This window comes from Lissotriton helveticus, chromosome 12 (assembly GCF_964261635.1).
Source record: "Lissotriton helveticus chromosome 12, aLisHel1.1, whole genome shotgun sequence".
NCBI classification, from domain to species: Eukaryota; Metazoa; Chordata; class Amphibia; order Caudata; family Salamandridae; genus Lissotriton; species Lissotriton helveticus.
The window spans coordinates 639,502,338-639,515,467 of NC_136073.1; the positions used below are offsets into that span (position 1 = coordinate 639,502,338).

Genomic DNA, 13,130 nt, shown 5'->3' on the forward strand with positions numbered 1-13,130 from the left:
CGTGATATGTTTACCGGTCTTGAGTAAACATTTATCACGGCAAGTCTATGGTGGTTTGACCATTCCAGCAACACAACTAATATATCCTCTGAGGCCAAAGGGAGACGGACCGCCTGGCATCCCAGGTGGGTTGCCACCCAGGTAGAAAGGCCTCCAGAGGGGCGGCCCCTACCCCCCAATATTTCGCAGGAATGGAGAAAGCCGCAAACCCTTGGCGAGAGTACTCATCCCTTGCCCAAGTTTCTTGAAACAGGCATATGTCTTTGGAGTCAATAAAGGAAGTCCATTCCTGTTGTTCCAGCTTGTTACCCAGGCCAGCCACGTTCCATGATATTATCTTCAGGAATGGTGGCCTGTGGTTCGAAGGTGGGGTAAGGGAGGGGACATTATCATTAGGACTACCCCAGGGCATTGTTTTTGGGGCCAAGTCTCCTAGTGCTTCCCCTAGTTCCCTGATACTATTACTGGAGGGCAACTCAGCTATGATTCGGTTGGCCTCCTGACTAGGTGATGGTACATCTAGCTGACTCATCTCTTCCAATAGATCGGTTGTAAATCTGGGTGGGGGGGTTGTGGCTGCCTCCATGCCCTCTATGGAACAACAATAATACTCTCTACCCTTGCGCATAAACTGTCAATCCACCATGTCTAGATGGCTAAACCTATTAAATGTTGGAAAGTATATAGGCTGGTGGGCCCTGGGGTGACAGTAGTCTCCTCTCTCTCTGCCCCTCCACACACCTCCCCTCCCATAACAGGTTTCCCAACCCTCCTCCTCATTATTTATTGTAAAATACACTTGGTGATGACTTCTAGGATGTTGAAACTCTCGTCTCCCTCTAGTATCCCACCCACCCACCCTCTCCGGGGGGTTACCCCATCTCTCCTCCTCACATGCATAAGTCAGCGGGGGTAAAAAAACGAAAGGGGTAGGGACTGAGTATTGCTCCCCTGATCATTGGGGAACCATTCGCAAATGTGGGAGACGGTCCTGGGATCTCTAAAATTAATCAGGACACAGTCTCCGTTGATTGTTTTTCTAGAGCTACCCACCCATGGGACCCTTCTTACCATAAGGATCTCACTCGGTATGCCTTGTGCGAGTGGTCTATACATTGATAGCCAACTAACCACCTTATTTTTTAAAGAGGCAGTAGATTCTTTAAAGGTGGTTTTTAACTCTGGGACCCCCGCTAAGATGACTGTGTACGGACTTGCCTCTGGCGGCAAGTTCACTACTCTAAACTTATTAGTATTGCCTGGTACCTCACCGGTTAGTGCTACTGCTTTATAGGGCTGATTAGGAACAGAGGTGTTTTCCTTAGGCTGTTTAGAAATAGTTTGAGAAGGGGATGGTTGTGGATGTCGAACTGTGGGTTGATTGGGAACAGCAGCATTGACCTTTGGCTTTGTGATCATACTTTGGGCAGGGGTTGGTTTGCCCTGTTGGGCTGAGGGTACTGTACTATTAACCATCTTGGTGATAACTGGGACACCCCTCTTATTTTTTATCTCTGCCCCCCTCTGGCGCCATTACTATCTACTTTAAATTTGTCGGCTAATTGCACCGTCGATTTCTCTATGGTAACTAGTCTAGCTTCCATCTTAATTAGCCGGGATTCTAGGGGGCTTAATAGGGTCCTCAGTAAAGCACCTATATCGGCAAGAGTAATATCCACGCCAGAGGTCTCTAAGGAGTTCATATTAGTTTGTTCTATTCTCTCTAAAATCGGGATTTCAGTGGGTATAGCCTCAACTCTATCAGTTGGCAAATTCCCCGTTATGCTCAGTCTAGGGCTATCGACCTCCAGAGTAGGGTTGAGCTTTGGAGTTTTTGCCTTCCTTCCCCCTTTATTTTGGACCACTCTTTTCCTTTTGGGGATGGCTCCTTCCCTTGCCCCCTGCAGTAGATTACTGCCTCTGCCATTAGTATTTTCAACATTGGGAGCATGGTCGAGAGTGGGAAGCGGGATAGGGTGCGGTTGGACCGTTGGCAAATTTAGCAAACTCAGGTCAACAATGTCACTAAGGTCCTTAGCAGTAGTGTGAGAAGTGGAAAGTATCAAATCTGGATTCAAAAAAGACTCGCTAGCACTAGTTACTCCATTATCAGGGTCAATATACTCAGCATGCTCCGGTCTGTTGTCTGGAGTCTTAGCCTGTGCCAAAGGACCCATAGAAGATCTCCTCACCCAGTCTATTTCTTGCGAGATACGCCTCTCCAAGACCGTGATTTCATCGATCAATAATGACCCTGCTTTAACAAAATAATTATCCAGAGTACCTTTTGGAAGTCCCATTGCTGCCATGGTGCTTTTGCTCCTGGTTTCCCTCGTGGACATCGTCATTTACAGTTAGAGAGAAGGGAGACCAGGAGGGATGGCCCAGTCCCGGTCTCGACCATTCTCGAACGGCCTCAAACGGCCCGCCCTTTGCCAGGGCTTCGCCCCGGGCTCCGTCCCGCGTTCGCGGTCAGGGGAGGAGTTAAAATGGGAGGGGGCGGGGGCGGGAAGAGGCTCCAGCTGCGGCGAGTGACAGGCCGCTCTGAATGCTGGGCCTCGCAGTCCCGGCCCCGTCCTCACTCTCCGGCAGGTCCAGGTGATGAATCCAAAATTACAATTAAATGCCCCAGTTCAGAGCGATGCGAAGTCCTCCCTTCTGCGGGGATGTCAGATCCAGGGAAGGGAATAAAAAATGCAGCAAAGTCAGCAGAGTGTCATCGGCTTGCGAGCGGCTCCCGCGAAGCGGAGGCCGCGAGCCGTTATCAGGTGCTGCAAGGGGGGCGGGCGGGAAGAGGCTCCAGCTGCGGCGAGTGACAGGCCGCTCTGAATGCTGGGCCTCACAGTCCCGGCCCCGTCCTCACTCTCCGGCAGGTCCAGGTGATTAATCCAAAATTAAAATTAAATGCCCCAGTTCAGCGCGATGCAAAGTCCTCCCTTCTGCGGGGATGTCAGATCCAGGGAAGGGAATAAAAAATGCAGCAAAGTCAGCAGAGCGTCCTCGGCTTGCGAGCGGCTCCCGCGAAGCGGGGGCCGCGAGCCGTTATCAGGTGCTGCAAGGGGGGCGGGCGGGAAGAGGCTCCAGCTGCGACGAGTGACAGGCCGCTCTGAATGCTGGGCCTCGCAGTCCCGGCCCCGTCCTCACTCTCCGGCAGGTCCAGGTGATTAATCCAAAATTAAAATTAAATGCCCCAGTTCAGCGCGATGCGAAGTCCTCCCTTCTGCGGGGATGTTAGATCCAGGGAAGGGAATAAAAAATGCAGCAAAGTCAGCAGAGCGTCCTCGGCTTGCGAACGGCACCTTTAAGCCCCGCTCTGTCATATAAGCAACATTGGAGACGGACCTTTGCAAACCCAGCTGTGTCCGCGACATTATAACAGCGTCATCCGCGTATAGTAAAATGGGAACAGGGGTATCCCCGATGGTTGGATAATCATGTTGATTCTCATTCAGGTACTGCCCTAAGTTGTTATTATAGAGCAAGAAAAGCAGGGGGGCAAGAATGCCCCCCTGCCTCTCCCCTCTTTTTATAGAGAACCTGGCTGAGCCTTCTCCCTGTTTCCCATATCGTGCTCTCGCACCTGCCCCCTGTATAGTTCCTTTATAAACATTATCACGGATGGATCCAACTCTAGAATTTTAAGGGTGTCCAACAGCATGACATGTTTAACACAATCAAAAGCGGAGCTTATGTCCACAAAGCCGAGGAAAAGATTGCCCTTCTTAGCTTTTGTATATTTATCGATAATCAGATAATTAGAGACAGATTATATCCCTGTTCAGTGGTGCCTAAACCAGCTCAAAACCATATTCTCCTCAGCCCATATCTCAAGCTTATTTAAAATTACCCTTCCCACTATTTTCATCAAGGCATCTAATAAAGATATCGGTCGATACCAACTAGGTTCATTTTTATTGCCTTTCTTGAATATGGGTATCACAATAGCATCAGCCCAGGTGGGGATTAACTCATAACGGATGCAACTCGTAAGTACATTGGTCAAAAGAGGGGCCCATAACCCTATGTTAGATTTATAGACATCCACCGGAATACCATCCGGCCCTGGTGCTTTCCTTGAGGCACTATCGTTAATTGCCCTAGTAACTTCCTACAGGGTAATATTGATCTCTAAAGGGAACAATCCATGATCAATATTGTCATCTGTTCTAAAAGCAGCTCTGTCTGTCATGTTATCATCTAATATCTCATCCATATAAAGCCCTGCAAAGAAGTTTACCCACATATCACTAATAATAGCCATATCTATAATATGTGTCTCTCTGTTATTAAAAAAGGGGTATTAACCGCTCTCCAAAAGCCTGTGTTATCTTTATTTATGCAAACCTCATGTAGGGCGACCCATGCTTCCCCTTTTAATATTGCCCTGTGTTTTCTTTGTGCCAAACGGTACAAAGATCTTGCCTTCCTTATTTTTTCCCTACACCTCGGTTCGATATGCAGGGCCTTTTTTAAATTGGTATGGGCCTTCGTACATTCTTTGTCAAACCAGCCCTGTGGGGGTTGCTGGCCATTGTGTTTTTCTCTTGTTAACAACTTCCTTGCCTCAGCTGAAATCTTAAGGAAGGCATTAAGTATTTCTTTATCCTCCCTATCCTGTGAGAGGCATGTCATTATTTCCTCTAGCTATTATTAATCAGGCTTACAAGAAATGCCTCAGGGTCCACTTTTGCTCAGTTTAGCGTATACCCATTAGTGCTGGCAAGGCAAATGTCAGTATTGTTTTTTCTCAAGCCCTCTTAAGGAGAGAACTAGGCAAATAGGGTAATGATCGCTCATTAAAAAATCAAGTGTCTTGCAGGAGAGAACATTACGTGAATATCTGCTGGAAGTTAGGACACAATCAATAGTGGATTTACATCCTCTTCCATTAAAAGTCGGTTGAAACGGAGCGGGAGGTGAGCTCAATTTGTTCGCATAGCCAAGATCAAATTGAAAAGCTATCTCATTCAACAATTCTCCTAGAGGTGTATGTGAGAAGTGTGAGGGTGTATCTTCCTTATCATTCCCCAGGCCACAGATACCTTGTTCATAGAATTGACACAAGGAGCAGTTGAAATCACCCACCCGGGTGATAGACTAGTCAAAAAACAGCAAAACACAAGGCAAAAAGTGGGGGTAACCCTGCAGTCAGATCCTACTTTATCGAATCCGAAAGTATATTCAGGAAACACCTGAAAACTTGGATTTATCAAAAATCTGACAATTTCGTGATGGCAGCTATCTAGAGGTTCCACCACTTCTCTAACAAACACCCAACACTCAGCGCCAAGATGCTCCTTCCGGAGCGATAGGTTGCGCTCTACAAATACCCACAAATACAAATACAAATACAAATACTTTCCTACATAATCCCCCCAAACGAAAGGAGATAAGGCTATCCTTGCCCAGTTGAGACTTTATTTCCTAAGTGGCTATATAAGGTAGGTCCTGCACTAGCATGGATACCCCCTTGTCTTATTGACCACTAAAGAGTCCCTACTCTGAAGGGTCTTGGATTCTCCAAATTTTGGGATGACTACCTGTAGTGTGTCTTGGTAAAGAAAGAGGCTGGTGGGGTGCCTGAGCAGGGAAGTAAGGCCCTAATAGGGTTGGTGTCCGCTTCCTCAGAGCACTGGTCACCATGGAGGCCTTTATTGTCATGTCTGAGTTTTATCTAGCCCCAGGGGTCAACCTCTGGCTGCCTACACCTGGGGGTTGAGTCCCTCTGGTTGGGACAATTTAGGGCCAAGGGAGATTTGGGACAGCCTTGTCCAATGTTTTTCTATGCCCAACAGAGTCTATCTGGGGGATGTCACTACCTAAGGGTAAGAGGGAGCCCTCGGAATGTTGAGGAATATTCACCTGGCTAGTGCTACTAGACTGGGAGTCCCTAATCTGAGGATGAGGGGGTTCCTCTGGACAGTGGGCCCCTAGGGGTCCACTGACATCCCTGACCTCTGCTGCCCTAGGCTGACTGAGGCTGGGTAGAGAGGTGCAGGCTACCTGCTCTAGACTGGGCTCCTCTTTGGAAGGGTTCCCTGCCCTCAGTGGTTCTGCCAGGAGAGGCCTGACCACCTATGGGGCAGTTCCTTCACAAGGGGTAGGATCAGTTCCCAGTGGAAGCTGCCCCCTACCTATAGTCTGGTGGGAAGAAGACATTTCTTCATTTCCTATGCTCTCTGGTGGAGCAGAGTGGACCATTGTTTAGGTTCCACTACTCCAAAAGTTTCCTGGGTTTGGACTGATGCCTTAGAGGTCCTACCGACTCTCTCAAGGAGGCGTAACATATGTAAATGGGCCTTCAGTTCTACTTCACACCAGGCTGAAGTTTTTAAATCATTACCCAAGAGGCAATCTACAGGTTAGTTTGGGGACACTGCCACTCTCTTTGGACCAGTGACCCCTCCCCAGCTGAGATTGACTAAAGCCATGGGATGATCTGTTCTCACACCATCAGTATTGGTCACCTGGGACCAGATGTAGGTAGGACTTATTTACCGATTTTTAATTACCGAATTTTACCGATTCGGTAATTAAAAATCGATAAATAAGAAGGGGGGACATGTAGGAACATCCAGATGTTCCTTTTACCGAATCGGTAAAAATCTGTATTTACCGATTCGGTAAATACCGACTGGTAATGCCCATTCATTCCTATGGGCTTTGCAGCCCATAGGAATGAATGGGCATTACCGATTCGGTATTTACCGAATCGGTAAATACCGAATTCCACAAGGGTGCAGGGGGTGTCACTTTGACACCCTCTGGCACCCCCAAAAGAGGCTCGGGTGCCATGTGGCAGGCATACCTGCCCTAAGGGCAGGTCTGCCTGTCATATGGCACAGGTGTGCATGCACACATGTGCATGCACACCGGAATCGGTATTTTACCATCAAATATATTTGATGGTAAAATACAGATTCGATAAGGGTTGTGGAACTCAGAAGAGTCCCACCTACATATCAAATTAAACGAATAGGTAAAAATACCGAATTGGTATTTTACAGATTCGGTAAATTTACCGATCGGTAAATTTACCGAATCTGTAAAATATGTGGCCCTACATACCGTTCCTGCAATACCGGTCGGTAACGGCCGAAAATACCGATTTTCGGCCGTTACCGACCGACCTACATCCGGCCCCTGGTACTTTGAAATCAGGTAAAAGCTGAGCTGGGGGCACTAGGGTTCCTGTCTCCATGGTGACACAAGCCCCTGTGTCCCCATAGGCTATACCTTTCTGACCATTGATCATAATAATAATAGCCATATCTATAATATGTGTCTCTCTGTTATTAAAAAAAGGGGCATTAACCGCTCTCCAAAATCCAGTGTTATCTTTATTTATGCAAGCCTCATGTAGGGCGACCCATGCTTCCCCTTTTAATATTGCCCTGTGTTTTCATTTGTGCCAAACGGTACAAAGATCTTGCCTTCCTTATTATTTCCCTACACCTCGGTTCGATATGCAGGGCCTTTTTTAAATTGGTATGGGCCTTCGTACATTCTTTGTCAAACCAGCCCTGTGGGGGTTGCTGGCCATTGCGTTTTTCTCTTGTTAACAACTTCCTTGCCTCAGCTGAAATCTTAAGGAAGGCATTAAGTATTTCTTCATCCTCCCTATCCTGTGAGAGGCATGTCATTATTTCCTCTAGCTATTATTAATCAGGCTTACAAGAAATGCCTCAGGGTCCACTTTTGCCCAGTTTAGCGTATACCCATTAGTGCTGGCAAGGCAAATGTCAGTATTGTTTTTTCTCAAGCCCTCTTAAGGAGAGAACTAGGCAAATAGGGTAATGATCGCTCATGAAAGCTCAGTGCCAAGAAATCTTGCGCTGCTGTAAGAATGTTTCAAGGACCCATTAGTCCATGCATCGCTGCTAAGGCCATAATCCTGTCGCCAGTACAAACCAACTCGTGAGTAACGATGGGACTCATCAGCTGATTAAAGTCGACTTCAGGAGAAACCGGTCCGCAGAGACACAAATCAATGGTCCAGTCAAAATCACAGCTTAGGCAATGAAACAAAGGCTGGACACAGGTGAAGTAGGAAAATCGAAACGATAATCCATATGCCGTGCTTAAAATCGCAAGCGGCAGCGTGCCATAATATTCAAGCATCCGGTTGCGAAACAGCACCAGAAGGGGCTGGGCGGCTCCTTCCACATGTGGGGCATCCATATTTAAGGAAGCAAAGGACAACTAGAACGCCTGCCGCCAGTGCCAGTAAAACCGGGAATCCTCCAAACAAACTCAAAAAAATGGAATGGAAGAAAGCAGGGACCACTCCAAATATTTTTTCAAATGTAGTTACAAGACCGCTGCTAACGGTTTAAAAAAAATGCGCCAGCCCAGTTGTGGAGGACGCGTTAAAGATAGAATGTATCATTTCGCCAAAATGCAACGGTAAATCAGTATTTAAAAGGGCCTGAACCTCAGTCCGGGTGTTAGCTATGTGAAGCACGAAAGTTTCCCGAGCCGAACTCAAGGCCACTTCTTTCTGGGACAATAGAGCCCTCAGTCTGCTCATGCCGTTGAACTCTGCTTTCAAGGTTGGGATGCGTGGCCAAATGGAAACCTCCCTATTTTCATGTGTGGGTGGGTACAGGACATTTCTGCAGCAAACGACACGTTCAGTTACGGTTACCACATAAGCTACACCTTTAATTAACCCGCAACAATCTTCATTATTTAAAAGTAATTAACTTCCGTTCCCCAGTAAGGTAAAAGTCGGGGTGATTGCTGGTACAGGTGTCCCTTTCAAAACACAGGCTAAGTTTGGTCGGTCCTGGTTGCAAGAGCCGTGTAATTGTATGTGCCTACACATTAACGAGTGATCTGGAGTTTCTGTACATTCCTCCCCATTCAGATAAACTTCCTGGCCGTCTTTCAAACATCTATAAGTTAAAGGAAGGGACCACACTTCATGGAGAAATGCACTACCTAAAGGCTCATAGCGACCTATGGCAACATATTTCATACAATTTGTAAACTTATACAAAGCAAAAGGCAGCGCTATTAAACCGTGGATAAGCCACGTTGCCGCGGAGGCTTCTGCCACAGAAAAAGGCAAGGACTCTAATCTCTCAATATGTAACATTGAAAAAGAAGCATCTCGCATAGAAAGCAAGCGCTGCTTGTCAGTTAAATTAAAGGGGGCAAAGAGAGAAAATACATTCATGTAGGTCCATGGCACCTTGCCAGATTTAAGCGTTTGAAGGGTCCATGCAAATTGCATGATAGAACGTAATTGATTCTGACCATGGTACAACACAGAAACTTCATCATGCACAATATCCACTACAGAAGACACAATGTCATCTAAAGTGTAAATGCGGGAAGAAAGCATGTTAATACTATTGTCAACTACAGCAAGCACTTTCTCTAGATTTGCTTGATCTATAGCTCTAAGTCGTGTCGCTGCCTCAATCTGTGAGGTCTTCCAGATTTCATTGTAAATAGCATATATCCATCTTTTTGATCTACCACTAGCCGGGCCTTTTATGAAATCATTTAAATCAACATCATCATTCAGCTTTGCAAGATGTAATTTAACTGCAGACAATTTAGAATGTTTCAGCCAACTCTGACACAATTTACCCACAGAGTAAGTTGTGACAGAATGTTCAGTTTCAAAACGTGGATCAGGTCTGACCTGTGTAAAGCCATCAGACAAACCGAGAAAACGGTGCTGGCACGTATCAGCACTTTTGTGCCACACCAGCCAACCCTTAGGGTCCATACTGGATATGTTAAAGGACGTATTCAGCAATAGGGTCTGTAAGTCCCTAATCGAAAACTGAGTATAATTACTCCAGCCAGAATATTCTTTTAACTCTGGGATAGATGGAAAATTTAGTTTTTTAGAAGTAGCCAATCCAAAGCACGTTGTCTGTGAAATAGTGGAATTTAAAAACAACATTTGATTCGGGATGAGACATGCACGGTGCAAAGCCTCAGTGCCTTGTACCTGCCAGTTTTTTGAACCCCAAACAGATTTTAGGTCAATAGTTTCCTTCCATAATTCATAGCCGCCAACAGCCAGTTGATCTAGAAAGGACTTCGAGTACAACAATTTGGTATCGGTAAGTCTAACCTTGGACATAGGCTTCTGTGTCATTTTGAAATAAAAGGACTCGGGATTAGACTGATTGAAGTCAGTAAAATAAGCGTACTTCTACAAAAAAGTATTCAAACTGCCCTGTTTAGGAGCTGGGCAATGCTCCCATTGTGTATAATTTACAGTACTCCTTCTGGATGTTGTTTTATGCAAGAAGTGATTGCCAAAATGTTGAAAACAAAACAAATCACCATAATTAGCAGACTCTAAGTACAAATCTTCAGCATCAAAGGCAGCATAGTATTTCAAATCAGAAAACAAAGACTCTACGGCCTGAACATCCCAATCATCAGAACGTATGTTTTGTTTCACCACATCCCCCATATTAACTCTAAGCACATTAGGGACATTAACAACCTCCGTAGGGCCATGAATTTGAAATCTAACGGCATCCCACACAATCCCATCAAGGACAGGCCAAGCAGTGATGTTAACAAATATCAAGTCTCTTCTCAGTCTGTGTGCAGAATGCGATGAGGAAAGGGGGGCCAAAGTTCCATTGAGATGCCGAATGCATGTTCTTTCCTCAACATAGTGTCCATTTACCAAGCGGAAAAAATAAAACACAAACCCTATTGACATAAAAAGGTAAAATGAAAAAAGCACTAGCCAAATATATGTCCAAGGGGGAATTAAAAAATGTTTTTTAAATAAGCTGGCATAAACTGCAAAACGTGAAGGTTTCTTCGAGGCATTGGAAACAGAGTCAAATGAAAATCTGGATTCTGTGGCCAAACGTGCTTGCAGGTCAGGCATGGATAAGTCAGTGGGGTAGGTATAGTCTAATTCATCATGATCTGTACCGGGCAAAGTACTTAATAAAGGACTGGAAATTGCAGGTAATTCGATGGCCACTGCAGTTTCATGATTAGAAGCAGCGGGCAAAACTGAATTTCTCACAATGGAAGGACAGGAAACAGCCGGTGTCATGCTAAGAAGAATCGGCCACTCTGTGTATCTTGACATTGTCAATTGAGATAAACCTGTTTTCCTTACGACCAGGAAGTGGTGGTAAAATGACTGTTCTTGTGCCCTTCACTCCAAGCACTGGAACCGGAGCTCGATAGGAAGGACCAAATTCTTTCTTGTTATCGATCTTCTCGCGAACCAGTTCTCCAACTTGGGGTAGCCAGCCGACTACCGGGATCTGCAACGCAACATCCGATGTGGAGGGCAAATGTTCCTTTGCAAGACTGTCTCTGGTCTTTTGTAGATTCTGTAAAACAGTACAATGTTCATCTACGTCAAAGGTTGTGGCGCGAGCCACGCAGTCTAGACCGTCAAGGTCAGGGACGTACATCTTGATGCCAAAGAGCATTTCGTATGGGGTCCGCCCACCCAGAGACCTTCTAGGGAGATTATTAAGAGCACGCTGCCAGCCATTGAGGTGGGCCAGCCAGTTTCTGCCAGTGCCTATAACTCGAGCTGTCAAAGATTGCTTTAAATCACGGTTCATTCGCTCCACTACACTATTACCCTCAGGTCTGTAGGGAGACGAAAACTTGACTTGGACCCCCATCGAAGTCATGGCATCCTTATACGCCTTAGAGGCGAAAGCCGGACCCTGATCCGAATGGAAGGTACCACAGGCAAAAATCCCTATAAAGACACGCAAATCTCTAATGACAGTCCGTGAATCAGCGCTGCGATGGGGCCAGACCCACACAAAGCGTGTGCATGAATCAACCGCTACTAAGATGTACTTATACGCAGAGGAAAAAGGACCGCAGTGATCTAAATAAACACAACCTAGTGGTTTATTAGAAATGTACAACTGTGTCTGTGGCGGACGCGCAGCAGTCGAAGGTTTAATCTGCTGGCAAATGTCACAAAGAAGGACATAATCACATGTCTGTTTGTACAGTCCCCGCCACCAGAAACGTTGTTGTAATTGAGATACAGTGGCCGAGACGCCCGCATGCGCAGACGCCACACCTTCATGTGCCGCTGAAATCAAGTCAGCCCTGCGATCCGAGTTGGGAATCAAACGTTCCCCAACATCAGGAATTTTCACAAAAGGAACCTTTTCGGGACTTAAGTGGTATGTGTACTTCGAAGGGAACCCCGCAGGATGTTTACCTCCCTTCTCAGTGGCAGCAACAGCCGCCAAGATGTCACTATCAATCTTACTTTTGGACCTAGTAACTGCCGCAACTAAGTATGTAGAAACCACTGATTTCGCTGCTTCATCAGCAAGCGAGTTACCGACAGCGTGGACTCCAACACGCTGGTGGCCGAGAGTGTGAATCACAAAAACGAGCGGCAACTTAGCCTTAAGCTCTGCCACACGAACCCAGATCATCTTATGTTTTATTGTGCTACCCTTGGAATCACGAAAATCATTTTGAATCCAAAAGAACAAGTTTTCATTGTAAGACTGGACACAGTAGTAAGAATCACTTACAATAAGAGTCGTCACACTAGGATCAGCGTACTCCAACGCTAGTAAGAGAGCACGAAGCTCTGCCAATTGTGCGGTGCAATCTCCCAGCGGCAGCGTGTGCACCTCCCTGGATATGAACTCCTCGTTCAACATGGCACCGACCACAATGGCGCATGCGGAAACGTAGGCGTGCTTAGAGCCATACGCAACCTGCGCCGAACCATCAGTGTAAATGATGCAATGGAAGTCCTCCAAAGGTCGCATAGCTAGAGGAGCAGGATGAACAAATTCATACTGCAAGTACTCTTGAGACCGCAATGAGGCGTCAAAAATAAAAGTGACATCCGAGGACGTCAAGGACGCAGCCCATTGAATCCACCGAGGGTGCAAAGCTTTTGAATTCGGTACACTGGCTTTCGTGACTGCCTCCAAATGAGGACATGGTGTAACAACCAACATGCGTTTCCCCTGTGACAGAGCTCGTTCCTTAAGAATCACCATCTGCACAGCTGTTAAAGCCTTTTCCACAGTGGGAAATCGCATCTCAGCCGAAGTGTACAAGTGTGACTTGTAAGCAATAGGTACTGTGTCTCCTTCATTAAAAGTCAAGTACGTGAAACCCACCGT

The 13,130-nt window shown here is 46.3% G+C and overlaps 1 protein-coding gene across 3 annotated transcripts in view; it reads right to left on the bottom strand.

The window, feature by feature from the left end:
- The window catches only part of KCTD19 (potassium channel tetramerization domain containing 19), a 2,598,446-nt gene that overhangs the window by 195,183 nt on the left and 2,390,133 nt on the right, over positions 1–13,130 (bottom strand). The gene's annotated exons all lie outside the window — the stretch shown is intronic.